The 23384-nt window shown below is 34.5% G+C and overlaps 1 long non-coding RNA gene across 8 annotated transcripts in view; it reads left to right on the top strand.

Annotated features, from left to right (window-relative positions):
* LOC132002501 (uncharacterized) overlaps positions 1-23384 on the top strand; it is a 118091-nt gene that overhangs the window by 80051 nt on the left and 14656 nt on the right. For 3 of the 8 annotated variants that reach the window (XR_009399918.1, XR_009399917.1, XR_009399916.1), the window contains 3 exons: positions 20324-20486; positions 21478-21558; positions 22219-22384. The exons of 1 other annotated variant lie outside the window; for it this stretch is intronic. This is a non-coding gene — a long non-coding RNA (uncharacterized LOC132002501). Of the gene's footprint in view, positions 1-1151; positions 1262-19038; positions 19179-20320; positions 20487-21477; positions 21559-22218; positions 22385-23384 lie in introns of those variants that run through there. 4 more of the 8 variants (XR_009399920.1, XR_009399922.1, XR_009399924.1 and 1 more) reach the window with 4 other exon arrangements.

The raw sequence follows: 23384 nt of genomic DNA, 5'->3' as shown, positions 1-23384 counted from the left end.
AATAAAATTGACAATTGGAAAGAATCCTTACACTTACTTTTAACAACAGTGCCACGACAATCTGGTGAAGAAAGGATAGGTGTTTTTTGTTGCTGCTGTTGTTTTACAAATGATGCTGAAAAAATTGGATACCTGTATGCAAAGAAGTAAGCTTAGATCTTTATCTCACTTAACAAAAAAGTAATTCAAAATGGATCATAGAATTAAATATAAAATTCCAAACTATACAACTTCTAGAAGAAAAACTTAAGATAAAATCTTTGTGACCATGGATAGCAAAGAGTTCTTAAATACAACACCAGAGTCCAATCCAGGAAAAAAAGAAAAACAAAAGATAAATTGTACTGCCTTGAAATTAAAACCTTTGTACTTCAAAAGATACTATTAAAAAAAATGAAGGCCCAAGCATCTGATTGTGTGTAAATATTTGAAGATTGTATATTTGTTGGAGAACTTATGTTAATATATATGGAACTCTTACAACTCTGTAATAAAAAATATCTCTATGAAACATTTGACAGAACATCTATACAGGTATATCACTAAGGAAAATTTTTCAAATGGCCAATATGCATATGAGAACATGCTTAATATCATTAGTCATAAGGAAAATGCACGTTAAAATCACAGTGATAGTCTACTCCCCACCTGCTATGGCTACAATCACAGATGAGCAAAAGCAAATGTTGGGAACAATGGGAAGAAAGGGAAACACTCTTACATTGTGTGGGAATGTAAAATGGTACCAAACTTTGAAAAGTAGTTTGTCAGCTTCTTGAACAGCTAACCATGAATTTAACATATGGTTCAGCAATTCTGCTCTGCTTCTTAAATTTAAAAAAAAAAAATTTTTTTGTAACAGTATGCACAAATGTTATAATTGTCTTCCACACAGAAGAGCTGACCTTCTCACCTTCTTTCCTCCAATTATAATTATTCAGAATGGATTTCTGCTTCCTGTTGCTGTGACAACTCTGAAGAAACTATTGCCGCCTTTATTCATTGATTTTTCCGATTCTAGATAAGAGTTAAACCCTTTTTAACTTACCATCTTCCCTGTATCTCCATATTCAATTTGCCATCCATGCCATTACTTGTTACCTTATTTTTGTTCTTTCATTTCCTTTATCTGCCTTCTGACCCACCACTAGAGAAATATTCATACTTCAGTCCCTTCTTTCACGTCTCCTTCGGTTTTGTGACTGGCAGCTACACCATGACTTTTACATTATCAAGGAGCAGCATGTGGATACTCTCACTGGTAATTCTACTTATGTTTTATTTTTTGTCATACCTTGGTTCTAAAAACTGTAAATCTTGAAACAGAATTTGAGACTATGTCATTTATTTTATCGCTTTATTTATTTATTTATTTATTTCTGTAAAATCAAATGTTGTATGATTACATTTCCTCCTCTGCTTTAACTGGATATTAAAATCAATGTATCTGTGCCTCTCAGTGAAAATTGTCCATATCATCAAAGTCACATGGTTTTATTTGACCCTCAGCTGCTCAAATTGTGTCCTAAAATAATTTACTTCATATTTGAAATCTATATTTCTTGTAGATAATTTTTTTTTTTACTTTTCCTTTGGAATTTTTTTCTCTTTCCCCCTTACTAATTGAAGAATAGTGAATTTACACATTATTCATAACTATTCAGGCTTCTAATAATACCAATCAGTGCTGCTCTCAAGGAATATTTCTTCTAGAATTCCTTGGACTACTACTCCAAAATAGTACACTTGTTCCACAGGCTTCTTTTAGCTATACCATTCTGAGATGTTCTTTGGGTTTACAGTCTCTGTTTCCTGAGCCTCAGGACTTCCTCATTCTGAGACTTCTCCATTTATTGCAGGGTTTTCTCAAGCAACTTTCATGGCAAACTTCATGGGAGAAAAAAGATCTTAGTAATTGAATATTTGAAAGTGTATTTATTTTCTTTCACTGATGAAAAGTATTTTGAATATGCAATTCTATGTTCTAAAAATGTCCCTAGAGGTATCTGAAGCACTTGTTTGACATTTTTTAGAGTTTCATGATGCTAATTAGAAGGTGCATGCCATCTGTTCATAGTCTCTTTGTAGGTAATCTCTTTTCTTTCTTCTTCCATGGTTTTATGATTATATCTTATTCTTAGAGCACAGAAATTTTATAAACATTTGTCTAGAGGAGTTTTTTTTTCATCATTAATTTCTTAAGCTTAATTTCTTAAGCTCAGGTAAACTTCCTTCTTAGATTTTTTTTTTTTATTGTTTTCTTTACTTCATACCACAAAACATCCACCCAATAATTCTTATCCTGTTTATAGAAATTCTGTTAGAATAATACTGGACTTTCAGGACTAATTTAGCATTTCTTATATTTCTTGCTGCTATCTCTCTTAAACTCCAGCTCTGACTCATTACCCTATTCTCAGTTGATTACCTAGCATGGTATTTTATTGAGTACAGTGAAGCAATCAGAAAACAAACAAACAAACAAAAAAACCCCACAAACTGCCATATCCAGTTCTACCCATTTAATTAGCATACATTATTGGCTTTTCTCCTATAATGATTAAGTCTCTGTATGCCTATAAAAGGTCATGACCTTGTGCATTATATCCCCCATCTTCTCCTCAAACACTATAGTGGTTTTCATTGCTTCCTGCCTTGATTTCCTTCCAAGGCTGAAGCACTCTTGGTGTAGTGGCTGGAAATCTTGATGGCTGACTTGGCCACATTAGTATCTCTGTCCAGAGCTTACTTTCTGCTGAAGACAGCTTCTTATACAAAGCTGTGCCCCCTTTCCAGGGCAGCCAGTTTCCAGTGACTAGTCAATAAAAGGTGCAAAAGTCTCGCTCCTTCACTCAGATTTAGCACAGATTCAAAGGTCCTTTTTAGATTGGTCTTGCCCAGCCCTGCATCTTTTGCTCTCTTATATAAAGACAGGGCTGTCTATGTAATTTTCAGAGTTCAGTACGATTTAAAATTATATAGCCCTTTGTTAAAAAATGATTAATAATTCTGGAATGGTGTCAGCAGAGCATAAAACTAAGAGTGGGGTCCTTTTGAATATGAGGCTCTGTAAAGTCGCATACAGGTAACCTTCATGTGAAGCCTACCCTGCCCACAGACCTTAATCTTAAGTGAACTTTAATAAATAATTTAAAAAAAGGATAAAAATACATGTTTCAGGGGCACCTGGGTGGCTCAGTGGGTTAGGCCGCTGCCTTCGGCTCAGGTCATGATCCCAGGGTCCTGGGATCAAGTCCCACATCGGGCCCTCTGCTCAGCGGGGAGCCTGCTTCCCTCTCTCTCTCTCTGCCTGCCTCTCTGCCTACTTGTGATCTCTCTCTGTCAAATAAATAAATAAAATCTTTAAAAAAAAATACATGTTTCAGTGTGTGTTTCTCAGAAACACCAATGTGCAGTAGGTACATATCTTCAATATTTCTCTTCAATCTCTCCGCCTATTAAAACTGTCCTTTCCTATTTACTGTATTTTTTTAGGGAGGGAGAGAGGAAAAAATAGTGGGAGGGGGAGCTGAAGGAGGGGAGAGAGAGAATCTTAAGCAAACTCCACACCCAGTGCAGAGCCCAATGGAGGACTCAATTTCACAACCCTGAGATCATGACCTGAGCTGAAATTAAGAGTTGTATACTTAACCAACTGAGCCACCCAAATGCCCCTACTGCATTATTGTATGAACAAATAAACAAGCTGCCCTTTTTATCAAACTAAAAACAAAGACGACTCATCAAAGTTGTTGTTATACTTATGTGTATAATTTTCTTGTACTTCATAATTATTTCAATTACTTTTTTTTCCTCCACCATTAACCAAATGGCTCTTCTCAATGTCACTGATGCTGTGAAAGGTAATCCATTGTCAACCCTCAGTTTCCATTTTCTTTAACTTAGCAATAACATATGACACATTTGATCAATTTCTTCTCCTGGGAAGACTTTATTTTTTTTGTTTCCAGGACCATATTCAAACTATTTTCTCCTTTGTTGTACACTTGTTTTTGGTCTCTTTTCATAAATAAACTTTTCTACTTTATAATGTTCTCCACTACTAAATGTTTGAGTGACTCAGGGCTAAGTCTTGTATTTTTTTTTTTATATTTATATCATTCCCTTTGTAAACACCCAATTCCATGATTGAAATAACTTTCATAATTTAAAAAAGAGTCCGTAATTTAAACCTCCAGCAGGAACTTTCCTTTTAATTCTTGTTACTACTATGCATTAGCCATAAATTTTGCTAGTTTCCTGAATAAGGTAGCCATAACATCTACAAGTAATGACATTTTTAAAAAAAATTTTATTTATTTGACAGAGAGAGAGAAATCACAAGTAGGCAGAAAGGCAGGCAGAGAGAGAGAGGGGGGAGGAAGCAGGCTCCCTGCGGAGCAGAGAGCCCAACGCGGGACTCGATCCCAGCACCCCGGGATCATGACCGGAGCCGAAGGCAGAGGCTTTAACCCACTGAGCCACCCAGGCACCCTGACATTTTTTTTTCTTTCCTTTTGATACTTTCAGCTATTTTTTCCCTCACAACATTGGCCAAAACCACAAATGATATGTTAAATGGTTGTAATACCTGGTATCTTTCTTTTGTTTCTGATTTTGAAGAGAATGCTTCCAAATTTTCTCCATTAAGTATAATGAACTAGTTTCTGTTTAGTATAGAATAGTAATAACATAAAGAACAAAAATGAATGAAATTAAAGTGAGTTATTAGGAAAATATTATCAGACATCATATATAAAATTAAGATGTAAGAAGGAGATCTTTGGTCACAATGTATTGTCAGGAATTGACTGTAGAACTGATAGAGCATATAAACTAATAGAAATTTCTAATGAAACAATTGCATGTAGTAAGAGAGCAGGGAAGAGACAAAGATAACTTCAAGGTTCATTGCCTTAAGAACTGTAAGGTTGGAATAGTCATTTACTAATATAAGGACTGTAGGTTGGCCATGTTTGCAGTGGGAATGTTAGGGAGCATAGTGTTAAACTTAGCATTTTTGAGATGTTTAGTATTTAGCATTATGGAAATGATGAGTAAGACATGGGACACATGATTCTGACATCTGTCCCATCTGTTTCTTGGACTGGTTTGAAACACCTGCAGAATGAAGGGTTAGAAATAGAAACTGAAAGAAGTATTTCTCAAGAAGGAGTTCAACCTTAGAAAAGAGGAGAAAGGAAGAAAAATTAACACAATTGAAAGGCAAAACAAAGCTCTAGGGAAAAAATATGTGGTATTGGCATAAGAAGAGATAAATAACTCAGTAGAGTAAAATAGAATGTTTAGGGACAGACAGCATATTAAGAGACGCACAAACTCATTAGTAATTAATGACAGGCAAATGGTCACTGTACACCTGTTAAATTGTTAATAATTAGAAATCTAGACAATGTTAGGTGTTAGGAGGAGTGTAGCAGAGGTACAAAACCTTTACACATGGATGCTGAGCATATAACCTGCTATAGGCATGCTACAGAGTAATTTGATACAATTCAGTCAAATGAAGTATATACACATCTTTGAATTTTTCCAGGGAGAGTCTCACACATCTCTAAGAGACCTGAACAAGGGTGTGAAGAGTAGTAGTCAAGCTGGGTGTCCATCCGTGGGGTGTCCATCCGTAATACCACATAGGCAGTATTCACAAGCTCAGCCCCCATTTGACCAAAGCCTTAGCAGACTGTCCCTAGGTCTTCCCCAGAATATACAGAGGTAGGCAGTTGTGGGCAATTGCCACAAGGCCCTTGTGTGTGCCAGAGAGATACCTTATTTTGCAGAAGGCACAATTTCTTATGCATCACCCTGGTTCTAGCAATGCATAGAGTATGCCCCCTTGCCACTGCCCCTTTGGTGCATCTGCAGACTACAAAATCACCTAACTATGGTCACGAATTTGATTCTTCATGACTCAGTGCTTATCATCTAACATCTGGCCTCTACTTCAGTGACACCTATGGGTCACAAGTAACTGACACCATGTTGATCTTGCTTATGCTGTGTGTGCATTTGGGCTTATTGTGTCCTTTCCTTGCTGGGCAAATCTACGTCACACTTGTAGGCCCTCCAAAGGACTGTAGTAGTCACTTAGGAACTGTTGAATTTCTTGATAGTTGGTGAATGGGTGAAAAATGGCAGATACATATAAAAAAACTCATGCAAAGCAGTTAGAAGCAATTTGTTAGATATTTGCAGAAAGCATGATAGATTTTGGAATGTAGATTCTCAGTAAAAATAAGCAAAAAATAAAATGAAGTCAAAGCAGAATAATATTTCCTTGAATGAATATATATGCACAAATGGGAATAATAAACAGGGATATGAAGAAGTAATGAAATAAGAGAGGAGTCCAGCAGGGATTCTGATAATAGTGTGGATAGCTTTGGAATTTGATTAACTCTATCCTCTGTATCTAAAATTTACAGAGCCAAAACAAAGTACCAACAATGACAACAACAAAAATTGAACAATTGCTGTCCCTAAGATCAGGGCCTAGAGCTTGAAATAAATACAGTTACTAGACAGAAAGTCTTTGCAGTGTTTCCTTTAGGGAAAATAAAATCAATTTCTAGTGTTATACTCAGTTGGCAAGCATTTATCCACAACCCCAAACATCAAAGTTGTTTGTAATGAGATATTTTAGTTTATAGGTTGAGTTACCCTGTAGGTTAATAGACAGGTTAGCTGACTACTGGGATCTCTGGTGACCAATTATTCTTTGGAGAGAAGATTTCTTCTATTTTTAAACCTTGAAATACAGTATATATGTTATTCTCATCTTCCTTTACCACTGGGTTATTTACCTACATGAGAACCTACATGGAGGAATTCTAATGAGACTAACCCTTCTAAGAAAGCTGTTCTTGCTTAAGTTCAGTGTGAATTTCTGTCTTGGAAATGTTCTGTCTTGAAATTTCTGTCTATGTTGTATATTAGTTGGAATTTAACTGCTACAGGACATCAAAAACCCAAATTTAATCCGTTTAAGAATTTATGATAGTATAACTGGTAGGATTAGAAAAGATTTAATTTATTCATGTAGGGGAAGATGGACCTAAAAAGATTTTAAGAAACTTAAGCAATGAAAGTACTTATCTTTGTGAAAGAATTTACGATTTTTTTTTTTTTTTAAGATGAGGTTTAATTTCTGAGGCTGGCATTCAGAAGTTGTTTCGATTCATTTGAATTCAAGCAAGTAGATTTCAACGCTTAGAATTTTAGTTTCCTCATCTTTGAGAGAGTGATAATAACATAAGAATCACATGGTTGTTCTGAACTTTTAATGAGAAATATATGTTAAAGGTTTTTTCATGAACTGGAAAAAAATTTATAGATTACATATATATATATATACATATATATATATATATATAATTTGAAGGTACCTTTTACCTGTGTGTATATGTAGTATAGCAATGAAATAAAAATAAGCGCTTTGAAAGAATAGTGCATTTTTCATAAAACCAAATTATGATATAGGTTAAATACAGAAAAACATGTAGAGCACTGGACAAGTAGTGTTTTGTCTTGATGCAGAAAATACATTTGGGCAAATAAACAGGAAGTGATTTTCTATTGTGTGGAAATTTCAGTAAGTGCAGAATTTAATTTTGTGTATCTTCCCTTACAAGATTTCAAAGCAGAAAAGATGTGTGGGATAAAGTGGAAAAAGGATATGTGGGATAAAGTGGTATGGCTCCGGGCACCTGGGTGGCTCAGTGCGTTAAGCCTCTGCCTTTGGCTCAGGTCCTGGTCTCAAGGTCCTGGGATCGAGCCCCGCATCAGGCTCTCTGCTCAGCAGGGAGTCTACTCTCTCCTCTCTCTCTCTGCCTGCCTCTCTACCTACTTGTGACCTTTGTCAAATAAATAAATAAATAAATAATCTTAAAAAAAAGTGGTATGGCTCCTTTCATCACAAATAATCAAGGCTGTTTAATGATATTTGAGCTGGTCTTCTGGATTAAAGACATGCAGTCACTGGAGTTATCTCTAGCAGAAATGACTGCTTGTCTTTAATCCAGGAAACCAGCTCAAGTATCATTTGTATTTTAGAGGACAATTTAGTAACTAGACACTCCTTTTTATTTTTTAATTTTTAAATCTTATTTATTTATTTATTTATTTATTAAACAGCCTTGGCTGTGGGGAGGAGTTCTCTGCTCTCCAGGAAACGTTGTTCTGGTGCTCAGAATGCTCAAGTCTGCACACCTTCAGACATGGCATGGTTGTCTAGAGCATGGCATTCCTGTAAGGATTTGCTGCAGAAGTAAGACCTCTCTAAAGACTTTGTTATATGTTAAACGTTCTGTCAACATTCAGAAGAGGGAATCTGTCTAGGCAGCAGGCTAGCATGAAACAACATGTGAGCATTTATTTGAGAGGAATAAAATTGGAGATTTAATTCCCATTCATTATAATATCAAGCTTTCAAGGTATTTTTTTCCTGCACTTTTTAATATATAAGGCATGCCTGAGCATGCGGCAAGTACTTTTATCTGGGAGCACTTCTGCAGCAAACCTCCCTAATGCTCACGGTGCTACACATTCTGTGTCTAGCTGGCCATCCTGAACTCTGCGGATGGCATCACCACTCCACAGCCAAGGTGTCCCTCACAAACTTCTCCAGTTTTGGCAGAAAGATTCTTAACTCCATAGTGCCCTCCCCCACCTCCCCACCACATACCGTTAGTCATTTCATTTGATTGCCAGAGTTTGGCCTTTGGTTCCCCTCGTGATTTTATTTACTCAGATCTCGGTTGTTTGTCTGGCCATTCTTTCCACTTTTATATCCTCTAGTAAAGTCGTGTTAAATGTCATTGGCTAAGAGTTCACTGTAGCCTTTACATAGTAGTAGATTAGAAGAAGTTTTTAGTATAATTGTCATATGGTTCTGAGGGTAGCTATAGGCTTCTCTCACCAAATGCTGGCCAACCCTTGAGTAGAGAGGGGGTAGGATATTCTAGTCCCTGTCTAGGTCAGATTGCATTTTCGCTTTCTTTTCTGGTTCTGGATGCTAGGACAGCACTGTGTATTTCTGGATCCTACAATTGCACAGTTACTTCCTGGTATCAGTAGTTCACTGACCATCATGCATTGTTAGTGTAGACTTAGAGAAATTTCTGCTCCGGTTAGGGAAGAAACGGTATATACAATATTCTGAAAAATGTGAAAGCTCTTCTCTCCTTTCTATATAACAAGTTTCACCCAATTGATTCTTACTTCTTAGATTATCCCTGAGATGACATCATACTTTTTCCAGTCTCTTCCATCTCTTTCTTCCAGCTCCTCTTCTGTCTATCTTCATTGCTAATTGCAAAGATAGATTGTCCTTTGTGCCATCCAAGAGCTTTTTCCCTATCAATCTTATAATGATTGCACTGGACTTAACAGAAGTTGACTCTTCCAGGTGATACACTTCATTTGAGTTAAAGGAGTAAAGTGACAAAGAATCCTGTGGATGAGATATTTGGGGGGACAGTCTCACAATTTATTATCCATAAGAAAGGCCCTGTACAGAGGAACATTGTGTGTGGAGAAGGGAGGGAAGTGATGAAGGAGTAATGTAGAAGCTATGGAAAGGGGGAGCAGAGGAAGTGAGACAGGTTTCCGTGATTGGTGAAGGTGGCTTCCAACAGTAATCAGAGCTTATGTATATATTTATGTGCACAAACGGGGAAGGGACAGGGAGGGCTCTAGAGACACTAGCTTTGCCTTTAGAATTCTCCTTCAATTGTATTTTTTTCAGCTTTCCGGAGAATTTTGACTAACTGCCTATCATGCACTAAACAATGAACACTATACAAAATGAAGTTAGTAAAGTTTGTGGATAAGTATATTCAACAGATACTGTAATTCTGTTTGTTCCCAATTCACTTTTAAAAACTATTCAGAAAATTCTTGAATAACATGTGTTACATGATAAATTATTTCTCAAGAGTGAGACTGTCCACATTATGTGTTTATTGCCTTTTATTTTTATTGTTGTGTTGGATAAGATTCAAATATTCAATTATAAAGATTAAGTTGGAAATGTTAATTTTTAATTTAAAAGTCTATAAGGCAGATATTAATATTGGTATAGCTTCTTGTTTTACTTTGTTCAAGATCTAATCCATTTAGATTAATGATTTTTAAGACATCAGTCAGCATGCATTTATTTTGATGAGCTCTATTATAAAATTTTATTTTTTTTTCAGACAAGATAGTCTTATACATTGTATATTCTAATATTATGTATTAGGAATTTTATTTGGTCACAAATATTAATTTTAAAACATGGACTTAAAATGTATAGTTTTTATTCATGTATATTGTTAATATTAGAACATCAACATTATAATGTAAAAATTATTGAGCAAATCAAAAAGCAAAAGCAAAAAATATAGAAATTCATCTTTTATTATTGAATTTACTAAAATCATCCAAATATGATCTTACTTTTTTAAAACATTTTTCTCTTGGGCTTAATATATTAAATTTACTTCTAATTTCTGCAAATTGAAAATTTAACATCTATAGAATAGCTCTTCCCAAGTAAATCCTGGTTCACCCTAAACATCTGGAGATTTTAGATAGTCCCAAACCACAAGTTCTCATGGTTATAGTGAACATGAAGTGTCCAGGGAGCCACTTTCAAATATAGGTAGGCAGTCCTAAACTCCCTTACCCTGCCTCACTCTTCTTTCCTGTGGAGACCACAAAAAAGGTGCTTGCTTACAGCTTCATTCTCTCTGCATCATGACTGATCACATGCTTTTCTGAGGGGCACTGCATGGCATACTGTACTCTTCCTGAGAAACTGTGAGTATAATGAAACTGTAAAACTCTTCATTTTCTTCATCTTGATCTGCATCTGGCCTTACTATCTCTCGCTCAAAATATATGGTTCAAACATTTAACCACAGGATCCACCTATCATTTGGAAAGGCATTTAAATGGTCACACATAAAATAGAATTAAAATTAAATGAATGATATATGGAATTATAGTACTTTTCTGAAAAGATAATGAAAATTGCTTGCCCTTTCTTTGGAGTAAATTAGGGGACTCTAATAAAAAACAAGTGGAGTTCAAAATGATTTTTATACTGGCAGTGACCTCTGTGTGTACTACTTCCTGTGGAGCATATGAGGCATAGTAAATGGAAAGAAAAATTGTAATAATTACGAGATTTATTTCTTCACAATTTAAACAATGAGAACAAATTATACTTGCTAAATTCCAGGAAAGAACAAATTAAAAGGAAAGAGTGTACTGAGAAAAGCCACAAGGGCATTTTAGGTGCAGTGCCATTACTTTAATCAAATTGACACTGTATGCTCAGTCTGTCTCTACTGGTAATATATAACTGTGCTGATCCTTGTATTATAATAAATTTATTGGTGTTAAGAAATTAATGAAAATAAAAAATAATTAAAATGCTAAAGCTACCTCTATTATTATAACTCAGGTTGGAAAACTGTGAAAGCCTACCATATTAAATTGAATAGTGACACACAATAGGATATTGTCCAGGACAATTTTTAAGGAACAAGATGAGGTTTGCTGGCATGAATATCCTATAATTTCTAATTAATTGACAACTTTTCATAAGAGTTTAAAAAGAATGTCAGTGCACAAATCGCACAAGCTTCTCCTTGTGTCTCAAAATGTTGAGCTACAAGGCAGTAGTAAGCATTAAGGACTGTAGTGTACTACAGAGTAGTACACTAGAGTAGTGTACTACTCTAAAGAAGTAGTAGTTTAGAGTAGTGTACTACTCTAAAGAGCCACTTCACATCTTGATGAAGACATCATTAGGTATTAAAGTTAAGAAGATCTTGATGACATCTCATTCCTACTTTTTAAAACCATTTTGTTTTTCTTTTATCTTTTTTCTATTATAATGCATTTATTTTTAATATACATTACATTTCTGTCTACATATGATGATATTTTACATAGGAAACTAATTCTCTGTGCTCTCTTATTTTCATTTTTTCCTTTATTTTTAAGTTATGATTAATATACTCTAAAGTTTATAATTTTTGGCATATATCTCTGCAAGATTTAACAAGATTTGTTGTAGAATCACTACTGTAATCAAGATATAGAAAAGTTCAATCAGTACCAAAAATTCTTCTTTGGCTCTTTGTTGTTAATTTCTTCTGCTTACTCTTAAACCTAGAAATTACTTACCTACTTTCAGTACTTCTTTTTGACCTCATACAGAATGTCATGTAATCAGAATCATACAGCCTGTAGCTGGCTTCTCCCTCTTCTTCTCCCTATGCTTATGCTCTATCTCTTTCTCTATCAAATAAATAAATAAAATCTTTTAAAAAATCAGTCAAAAAATTCACAAAATAAAAGGATGTAAAATATGATACCATATATCTAAAATGTGGGGGGTGGGGTGAGATAGGTGTAAAGAATGGGTTCAAACTTAAATGATCATCAACTTAACATAGACTGCTATATGCAGAAGATGTTATATACAAACCTAATGGTAACCACAAATCAAAAGCCAGTAATGGATATACAAAAAATAGAGAAAGTAATGCAACTAAAAAAGCCAAGAGAGCAGGAGACAAGAGACAAGAGAGCAGGAGAAAAAAGGAACAGAAAAGAACTACAAAAGAGCTACAAAACAACTATAAAACAAGTAACAGAATGGCAATAAATGCATACCTATCAATAATTACTTTGAATGCAAATGGACTAAATGCTCTTTTCAAAAGACATAGGGTGATGGAATGGATAAAACAAAACAGAACAAAAACAAAAACAAAACCCAAGACACATCTATATGCTGCTTACAAGAGATTCAGTTAAAAAATGGATTAATGACCTAAATTTGAGACCCAAAACCATAAAAATCCTAGGAGAGAGCACAGATAGTAATTTCTCTGACATTGGCCATAGCGATACTTTTTCTGGATAGGTCCCCTGAGGCAAGGGTAACAAAATAAAAAATAAGCTATTGAGAGTACATCAAAATAAAAATCTTCTGCACAAAGAAGAAAACAGCCAAGAAAAGTGAAAGAAAACCTACTGAATGGGAGAAGATCTTTGCAAATGATATACCTGACATATCTGATAAAAGGTTAGTATGCAAAATACATAAATAACTTATAAGACTCAATGCCAAAAATGCAATAATTCAGTTAAAAATGAGCAGAAGGCATGAATAAACATTTCTCCAAGGGGACATAGATATGGCCAACTGACACATGAAAATACGCTCAGCATCACTCATCATCAGGGAAATGCAAATCAAGACTACAATGAGATATACCCTCACACCTGTCAGAATGACTAAAATAGAAAACACAAGAAACAACATGTTTTGGCAAGGATGTGGAGAAAAAGGAAGCCTTGTGCACTTTTGGTGGGAATGTAAACTTTTGCAACCACTGTGGGAAACAGAATGGAGGCTCCTCAAAAAATTAAATATATACCATTTAATCCAATAATTCTACTACAGGTATTTTCCCAAAAAATATGAAAACACTAAATCAAATAGATATCTGTACCCCTATGCTTATTGCAGCATTATTTGCAGTAGCCAAATTATGGACACAGCTCAAGTGTCCACGGATAAATGAATGGGTAAAGAAAAAGTGGGGTATTCAGGCCTTAAAAAGAATGATATCTTGCCACTTATAACATAGATGTATCTAGAGAGTGTAATGCTGTGAAGTCAGTCAGAGAAAGAAATGCAACAGAGAAAGACAAATGCTGTGAAATTTAAGAAACAAAACAAATGAACAAAGAAAAAAGACAAACCAAAAATAGATTATCTTCTGTAGAAAAGAAACTTATGGTTACAAGGGGGGGGGTTGGGGTGGGAGGAGGATGGGTGAAATAGGTGAAGGGAATGAAGAGTATTCTTATCATGATGAACACAAAGTATATCTAGAATTGTTGAATCACTATATTGTGCACCCGAAACTAATATAATACTGTATGTTAACTATACTGGAATTAAAAAAAAAAAAGAAAGAAAGAAAGAAAAGAAAAGAAAAAAGAAAAAAACCTGTACTGCATTGAATTGCCTTTGAATTTCTGTCAGAAATTAATTGTTCTTACATATATGGGTGTATTTTGGACCTCCTATTCTGTTCCATTGATTTATATGCCTACTTTGCTGCCAATATCATGTTGTCTTGATTATTATGGATTTGTGGTGTGTCTTTCATTCTTTTCTCAGAATTATTTGACTTAGCTAGTTCTTTTACTTTTTCATATAAATTATTAAACCAACATTCATTTCTGCCAGAATCTTGCAATGATTTTGCTTTGTGTTGCTTAGACCTTATGCCATTTCTGGGAGAATTTGCATTTTTTTTTTGAATTTGCATCTTTATATATTGTATCTCCCCAGTCCTTAAACATGATACATCTTTCTGTCTCTTCAGGTCTTCTTTGTTTTTGTTTTTTGTTTTTGTTTTTGTTTTTTTCTTTTTTCTTATCAAGTGTTTAGTAGTTTTCTGCATGCAGTTCTTACATATATTTTATTGATGAATATCTAATATTTCATGTTTTTTTGGTGCTATTACAAATGGTCTTATTTTTAAAGCTGAATTTCCTATTATCCGTTACTAGTATTTAGGAATATAATTGCATGTTTACATTCATATTGTATTGATATTGACCTTGCATCCTACAACTTTGCTAAACTCATTAGTTCTATTAGCTTTTCTGTAGGTACTTAGAAATTCTGTATGTAGACAATCATGTGGTTTCCAAATAGAGTCAGTTTTATTGCTTTCCTTCCAATCTTAATTGTTTATTTCTGTTTCTTGTTGTATTATTGCCTTAGCTCAGTTAGTTTCGTTCATGCACTGATAATCACTTCGCTAAAAAGGACCCCCTGAAGATCTCTGGAGTTCTCATCCTGTGCATGTCTTTCCTCTCTGGTGCCCTGTCCTGTAGGTTGTAGTTGTCTTGGCTTCATCTAACCCTCAACTCAAGGATATCCTGGTTCTGTCTATGACACTGTTCTCTGTTTCCCCCAGGTATTAAGTTTGGCGCTTTCATGTTTCCCATGTCTTAGGGATCACTGCTCTGCTGCCTATTTAATTTATTTTTTGAACTTTTTGGTTATTTAAGGATAGATAGTAAATATGATATCTGTTACTCCATCTTGGGTGGAAGCAGAATTTCCCACTTCTTTTTGTATTCTTGATATTGAATATGACCAAATAAGTTGAAAATGGCAATGATAAAAGTAATTCACCTTCATATTTGTTACATGCCAGAAATGTCAAGGAATTTCTGTAAGAATACATACAGTACTATACTGAAGGAAAAGGATAAAAGCCTAACTCAAAACTTACTTCTGTGAGAAAATAGCATGATGTAGTAATTATGAGAAAAAAAAAGATAAATGAAGGACCTGGTTTTAATTTGGGTTCTCTCAAAAGCAGTATAAGCTTCAGAGCATTTTGAAGGGCTTAGCATTCTTCATTAAATTTTAGAGAAAAATTTGAGGCAGAAGAATTGAGAGACACTGTGTAGGGTACTTGAGCTGGGATATGGGATAGAGTTTCAAAGCTCTTTACTACAGTAATGCTCAAATTTTAGTGATTTGAAGGGTTATGACATAGACATAAAAGGAATTTGCTACAAATCTAAATCTTATCTACAGTTACAAATAATCCAGGGTAGACAAAGGTCAAACAGAAAATAGGCCACTTGTAACTGCTTTTGGCCTTCCAGATTAATTATTACAGCCACTTAACCTTGTGCTTGGGAGATCTAAGGACAAAGGTGAGCAAACTAACAGGAAAACGAGTTTTAGACTTTACCAGTTATTCTTCAATGACATTGAAAGTCAGAGCACTGGGGACTAGACCAAACAGGACCACATTTTCTTCCTGGAATGGAACTGGGGTCAAAGACAAACAAGAAACAGAATGCTTTCTTGGTGCACAGCATTTGCCAAACAAAGAAAGAGAAACATCAAATAACCAACAACTGAACAGAAATCAAGTTCTATTTACATCAACAAATGAAAAGAGGCAGTGGTGTTAAAATTAGAAAATTTCAAGGAGTAAGGTTTTTTCTAATAATTCTATATGACTTAGTTATTTTTCATGTGCTGGGTATATATGCATTGTGAATTTGTATTCTAATGAGCAATATAGGCTACATACACACACACTCACAAATAGCTATTTTAACTTAACTATAAAACATAAATTTCAACATGGAAATGTAAAGGGTGTAATATAAAGCAATAATATTAAATTTATGAGTCTCAATTTCTAGACTACATTAGAAAATAAAATTAGGAAGAATATATAATAAGAAATAAAATAGTGAATTCAACATAGTTGACAGAGAAGAATAATTAATAAAAATATATAACATATGAATCTCAAAAGTAAATTTGCTGATTTTAAAAACCCAGGATTGAGAAATTAAAAGGATGATGAAATGTATATACATAGTTCCTGCATTAAAAGCAATGCAAGAAAGATTAACATACATAAGTAGAAGCAGAAAAGTAAAACATTATGTGAACATATAGGGATCTTTTTTATTAATAAGTTAAATTTCAGCTTGTGAAATTGGCAGTCATAACTCATTCTGAACCGAAGAATTTAGCATTAAAGCATGTAAATAACAATTGTCAAAAATAAAGGAGAGATGAAAGAAACAAAACATAATTATAGACATTAGCAACCAGTCTACCTCTGCAACCTGTCAAATAATTAAGAATTATTTATATAATCACAAATACAAAGTACCTATAATCATAAATACATCATAAATACTAAAATACATAGTACATATGATCAAATAATGACAGACAACTATTTTTCTATGCTTTCCATGTGTAAATAAAGCTTTGAGTAGGAAAGAAAATCTATCATTTGGCTGTAGATTATAATTCTCTCATTATCATATTTTATCAGAGGAAATTTAGTCTTCCTTGTATATTCTACATGACAAGATCAACTTTTTTTGGGAAGCATCTTTGACCTTAAATATAGTATTATAGCTGAAAACCCATATATACAGAGTTCAAGACAGTTATTTGCAGCATGGAAACAGCGAAGACAAGTTGTATGATAAGAAGAGTCAGTATTTTGATCCTGAGTCTTCCTAATGTTAAACAAAGGGAAAATATGATTTTTTAAAAAGCTAATATTTAGAAGTTTATGAATGACCAACTACTTCTTATATGTATTATGCATTACACATTTAGTCCTCTCTGCAACTGTAAGAGATAAGTATAATATCATTCCTATTTTACAGATGAAGAAATTGATGCTTGAAAAGATTGATTTCATATGGCCAATTGCATATAGCTAGCAAAGGACAGCAGTAGACTTTAAACCCAGGCTCAGGACCCTTGGCATACAATCATAACGAATCTGCTGACATTAACAATTCTCATTTAAATAATGCAATTTAAGAAAAAAAAGTCAAAATAAATTTATATAAGTGTCAGTTCCATACATTAGCCAATCCAAATACAGAAAATTATTATTTCTGCTGTATTTTTGGAGGAAGTTATTGATTTTGGCTTTTAATTTTAAGAGGTTTGGTTGATTTTTCAAGGTTGTTTTTCATTAAGTCCATAATAAAATATATTGAGATATATCTGCTTTTGAAATAATGTCTGTGCTTAGTGGCAATTTCCTTTTATTTTGCTATTAACCAAAATAAGATCTCTTGCATCTCATTGCCTCTTCTGAATGTGGCTGATGCTCTGGTTTCCCAAATATCTACTGTTCAATGGGAATGAATCACTAACTATTTGTGACCACACTAACTTATTACTAACATATTATTGCATACCCAATAATTGTGGGTCTGAATTAATACTCCTTTATATCTCTTTGTGGAATAGTTCATGTACTGCAAATTTGTTCTACCTAAGATTAATTGAAGACTCTAAAAAAAAGCAGTATATTTTATTTATTTTTAAAGATTTATTTATTTGAGAGAGAGATACTAAATCTATACTAAATACTAAATCACCTTCTCTCACCTTCTCACAGTGTGTGTGAGAAGGTGAGAGAAGGTGAGAGTAAATTCTCAAGTAGACTCCCCATTGAGTGTGAACCCCAACCCTGAGATCATGATCTGAGCCAAAATAAAGAGTCAGCTGCTCAGCCAACTAAGCCACCTAGGTGCCCCAGAAGAAGCATATTTAAAAACCAGACAGGAAATGAATATTTACACCCAACAATATTTTCCAAAGTGGTGTCAATTCTTTCCCTGCCCAGGTTTTTAATCAGAATAAGGCAGACAATTTCAATGAGTGTTAAAGCAATATAAGGTTTGCTGAAGACTAATGGAAACTGGGTGTGACTTTCTTCTTGCAATTTAAGGACTTTTTATCTTTATGAGTAAGATCCCGTGATCATATGGACATCAGTTTCTTTGGTTATTTTATGATTATTTGTGCATCTCAATAAGGAGGAATGGTGTCAACGGTTACAATTTTTGTTGAATTGAGAATCCTTGAAAGATTACTTCATCAAACTTCAGATATTAGATCACAATAATTAGATCATTTTTATGATGTCTTCTCCAAAAAGACACACTGACCCTTTGGAATAATGTAAACAAAACTTTCTTGATCTTCCATAGCTAGACCAAGTCCTTTTCCCATTCACTCTGTACCATGGCCCCACATTTGACCTCTTTCTTGTGGATTTAATGTCACTGATGGACTATTGGTTGTCTTACCTGATTCAAACAACTTTGGCAAAAGTTATATATTGGGAAGAGCTCAGGCTGGTCATCCCAGCAGACAGTCTTAGCTCTGTCAACTAAAATTAATTTCTCTAACAAGTTAATAGGTGATTGCATTTAGATTGGGGTGATTACTTGAAATGTGGTTCATAAATAAAGAATTGCCCCACCTCAGAAAATAATCAGAGAATTCTCATGGTTAATTTTCTGTTATTTAAAATCTTATTTTAGTATCATAGAACATTTTGTCACATTTGAGTTTTAGAAATATTTCTCCATCCTTAAAGAGTTGTACTCATTTTTTGTGTTGCCTGCTGACAGTTTTCAAGTCCATCACTCTGCTAGCCCTTTGGGCCCCACAGCTGGGAAAACTGCTAAGAAAGCCTGGACACTTCTTTTGGTGCAAGCAAGAAGTTGAAACTATGCAAGCCATGGTCCCATAAGAGGAGATACTCTCTCTGACCCCACCCAAGAATAAAATCCAAATCCAGTCACCTCTTCTCTCTCTCTCTCAAACCATTTCAGATCTACCTGAAGGCCTTTTCTGCCCCCTCCAGAAAGCCTTATTATTTGAATAAGGAAGCTTACCGTCATCATGTATGTTTGGCATTATCGGTCTTGACATTTGAACCACATTTTCAATGGACTTTCATCCCATCTCTCTATCCCACATCCCTTTCCATCTGGAAGGAAGGACACTTTGGCAAAGAGTCTGCCATCCCACTCTGATAGTTGTCTCAGAGCTATCCCCCGCTGTATGTTTGCTTATACAATAAAAATTGGCTTTTACTAAATGTAATTCACTTCATTAAATAATATCTCCCTAAACTGTTTTTATTTCTCTTACTAGGGCATATACTATGAAATTCCTGGTCATATATTGATAATTGTTTAACTTTTTATTTGTATGTAAATCCAGAAACTTGTGTGTAGATTAATAGCCAGAATGAAAGGACTTAGAGCTAGGAGAAATCATTTTCTATGGTTTATTATCCAACACCAATTGGTACCTGTGCTCCTTATGACAGCCAAAGTCATCCAACAGTAGCTTTCTCTCACTGTATTTACATCTTCAGTTCTTAATCATTCAATCTGGCTTTTGCTCATGGTACTTCCTGATTTTACCCTCACTGACCCCACTGTGCTGTGGTAATTTCCCCACATGTGAATGTGGTTCCTTTTCTGCTCGACTCAACTCTTCCTCCTTTAGCCCATCCTTGTTGCCCTTGTGACTCCTGATTATTCTATGCCTAGTTTTCTATAACAATGTCCTCAAAACTGGCACTAGAAGCCCTTCTTACTGCTTCTCTAGCTTCCTTTACTTCATCTGCTGAAGAACATACCACCGTCTATTGCTACGACCTATTCAATGTTCTGAACCCCACCAGATCTGAGTACTCGGTAGCCTGGGATGATGTATAATTTCTTCAAAGAGATGTTTTTTGAAACTAGGATAGTGACAGTCGATAAATAAACATTGAATTAGTGAAGCATCAAACTTCATGAAACATTAGTCATCAAATTAATTGCTTAAACAAATGGATCTAGAAAGAATGTGATTAATTAATGTTTGATAATTTCACCATTTATCCCTCTTCATCAGCAGAAGTGGCAGTAGAGTTTTCTCCCAGACTGGAAGAGAAATTCTTGAAATTGGTGGCCTGTCAAAGAGAAGATAGTGATTGGCTTCCAGGATCAAGCTGTCCATTATTTTTTCATCATAGGACAAATAACAACCTGTCTGCCAGCTTCTTATCCCTGTCCTAAAAGTAAGCATATTAATTGTGTTCCCAATCCCAATGTAATACAAACATATGTCCAATTCTTTCATTTGCGGGCAAAGCTGACACAAACAGGAAGCCCTTTCCAGTAATGTTAATGAATTGACTTAGCCCTTCATTCCTAAAAATGAATAGTCATCCTAGGATCATAAGATATTCAAAGATCAATAGTAGCATGAACATTTAGAAGGACTGAAAGAAAGAAAAAAAAGGAAATTTCAGAAGAAAAAATGTTTTTAATAATCTCAGGAAGAAAAATACCACTGGCAGAAGAGAAAAGAAGAACAATTTCAAGAGCATTCATTTATGCTCATCAATTTTATAGTTAGGTAAAATTCAATAAATATTGGTCATTAAGAATAAATAAGTTATCATTGTAAATTGGAGGGAGAGAGAGAACCATGTATGAAAACAGGAGACAACCATACATAGAGAACCTTGGAAAATCCTGCTTCTTATAGCAAAACTAATGGCTGTTTTCCATTAGAGTTTTTCTGTCAGCTGGGAAAGGTAGAGCCTATAAACCTGGCATTAGTTTTCCCAAATATACTACTACAAATTCTGAATGATTCCAATCCCCTAAAATAATTTATATTGCATGTAACAGAAGAATTGACAAAAGCATGAGATATTCTTCTACAAATTGTGTATATGTCTCTGAGATAAGTTATGCTTGTTGTTTCTTAATACTTCTATTGGAAAGTAGACAGAGCCTAAGTATCATTCTTTTGGAGAGTAGACAAACTTAGGTATCATCAACCCAAGTGAAAGGGAGGACAATTACACTTTCTTTTGTTGAAAAACAATCACCTTATGTTAAGTCAGATAGTAAATAATTTTAGTCTTCATGTATATGATGAGCAGGAGGTAACTTTGCATGATCTTTGCAAATATCTTTTGACAATGTTGAACTTTATCTGGTTTCTAGTCCTGAGAAAGTGAGATGGTTAAGAAATGTGTGTGCTCATTTGCATTTCAGGAAATGGTTAACCACAAAGGACCAGAAGTCTCCCCTCACTCCCTGCACATTCTGAGATAACACCCACTTCCATTCTTCCAGGTGACTATCCTAAAACTCCTTGATGGTTCCCTTGTTTACCTCTCTTAAGCCCTAGTGATCCTTTTTTCCTTAGAGATATTCCTCGTAAATGAACATTCTCCCTATTGAAGTGGACTGAGTGAAAGCATCTCCTTAACTGTCCTGTGCTTTCTATATATAATGTATAAGGGAAAGTTGTTTCCCTTAATAGGAAGGCCAACAATTAGGTAAATTCCTTTGTTTCTATGATCAGGTCTTGTGTGAAGTAGGGCAATGAAAAATTCCAACTTTTGATGTAACAGGTATGTGACATAGATGGATAGTCAGGAAAATAATACAAAAGGATTAGGTTCCATACAAAAGAATTCCTTGTTCAGGCGATGCTCTGAAACAGAAGTCAACAACTCCCAACCTCCCCTATGAGTTCAAGCTGAGGAACCTATGAATCCGTCTGTGTGAGACCCAGAACAGACAACTGAGGTTCCTAAAGGGGATTTTAACACCACATTAATTACTAGCAATCCATCATAAGAAAAAAAAAAAGATAAAAATCTGAATCTCCAGATTATTTTCCTTTAGGATCAGGGGTGGGAAAATAGAGTGTTAATAGCTTGGTTCCTCCTTAAACGTAGGTTTAGTTTTGTTCATAATGCTTAAATATATTGGTATCCTTTCTTTAAGTGTCAAGAATGAAGACTTGTGGGTACCTGAGAGGCTCAGTTGGTTAAGTGTCTTCCTTCGGCTCAGGTCATGATCCCAGAATCCTGGGATCCAGTCCCGCATCCAGCTCCCTACTCAGTGGGGAGTCTGCTTTTCCCTCTCCTTCTGCCGCCCCCTGATTATGTACTCTCTCTCCCTCAAATAAATAAAATATTTTTAAAAAAAGAAGACTTGTGAATTCATTTGGACCTTGAGGGTATCTAAACAGGATTTTGGTATATATATTTTTAATTTATCCAACTAACCAAAAGTTATAACAAAACACTTTACAAATAAGCAAATTAGACATTGGAAAAAATTAGGTCAAATATTGTTTTTTAACTTAATATTTTAAATAAATCTGAACAGTTTATGTGTAAACATAATAATCTGAGTTTTTAGCAATTAGATGGTAGGCCTAAATCAAATAAATAGAAAAAGAGTTCTCAAAGTAAGAAGAAATATAGTGGATAGTAAGAGGAAACATAGAAGTTGGAAAGAATCTGAAAACTGTAAATCATCCTAATAATAGAGATTATCTCATGTAATTGAATAAATTATACTTTTGGAAAAATCTAAAAGCATGAAAATCAAAGAAAGCAAAATTACTTCAGACTAAAAATTATTAAGTGTCAAGAGCAATTCAAAAAGATGAATCTATCCTGTATATCTCTAAATAGCTTGAATGTTCGTTATCTGAAGCATTGTCTCTTTCTATTTCTTCAAAGCAGATAGAATAATTAAACCACTTAGAACTTTTGCTCTCTGGTATGCTTGATTTTCAAATTCAGAATTTTTGAAAAAGAGAAAGATGGATAAAGATACAAGCATTTGCAAATCTACACACTTTCTAGGGATATCTACTGACTTTAATTGATAATATTCCACTTGAAAACATTTAAACAGCATACTTCAGCTCCAGTTAGAGAATAATATGCATTGATAGAAACATCATAGCATCAGTAGGAAGCTTGGAACAGCACTGACTTACACCTGAAGCAGCAATCTCCAACTGCCTAGACAATGCATTATTATTTAAAAAGGAAGGAGTTCTGTTGCATCTTGCAATGTGGGTTCCTAGGATGGCTACGACCATGAAGCTGTGCTCATAAATGAATGCACACTGTATATATGTGTGGCTTATAGAT

This window comes from Mustela nigripes, chromosome 15 (assembly GCF_022355385.1).
Source record: "Mustela nigripes isolate SB6536 chromosome 15, MUSNIG.SB6536, whole genome shotgun sequence".
Lineage (NCBI taxonomy): Eukaryota > Metazoa > Chordata > Mammalia > Carnivora > Mustelidae > Mustela > Mustela nigripes.
Note: the sequence above shows the minus strand (reverse complement) of the source record. Positions and strands in the feature narration are given on the sequence as shown.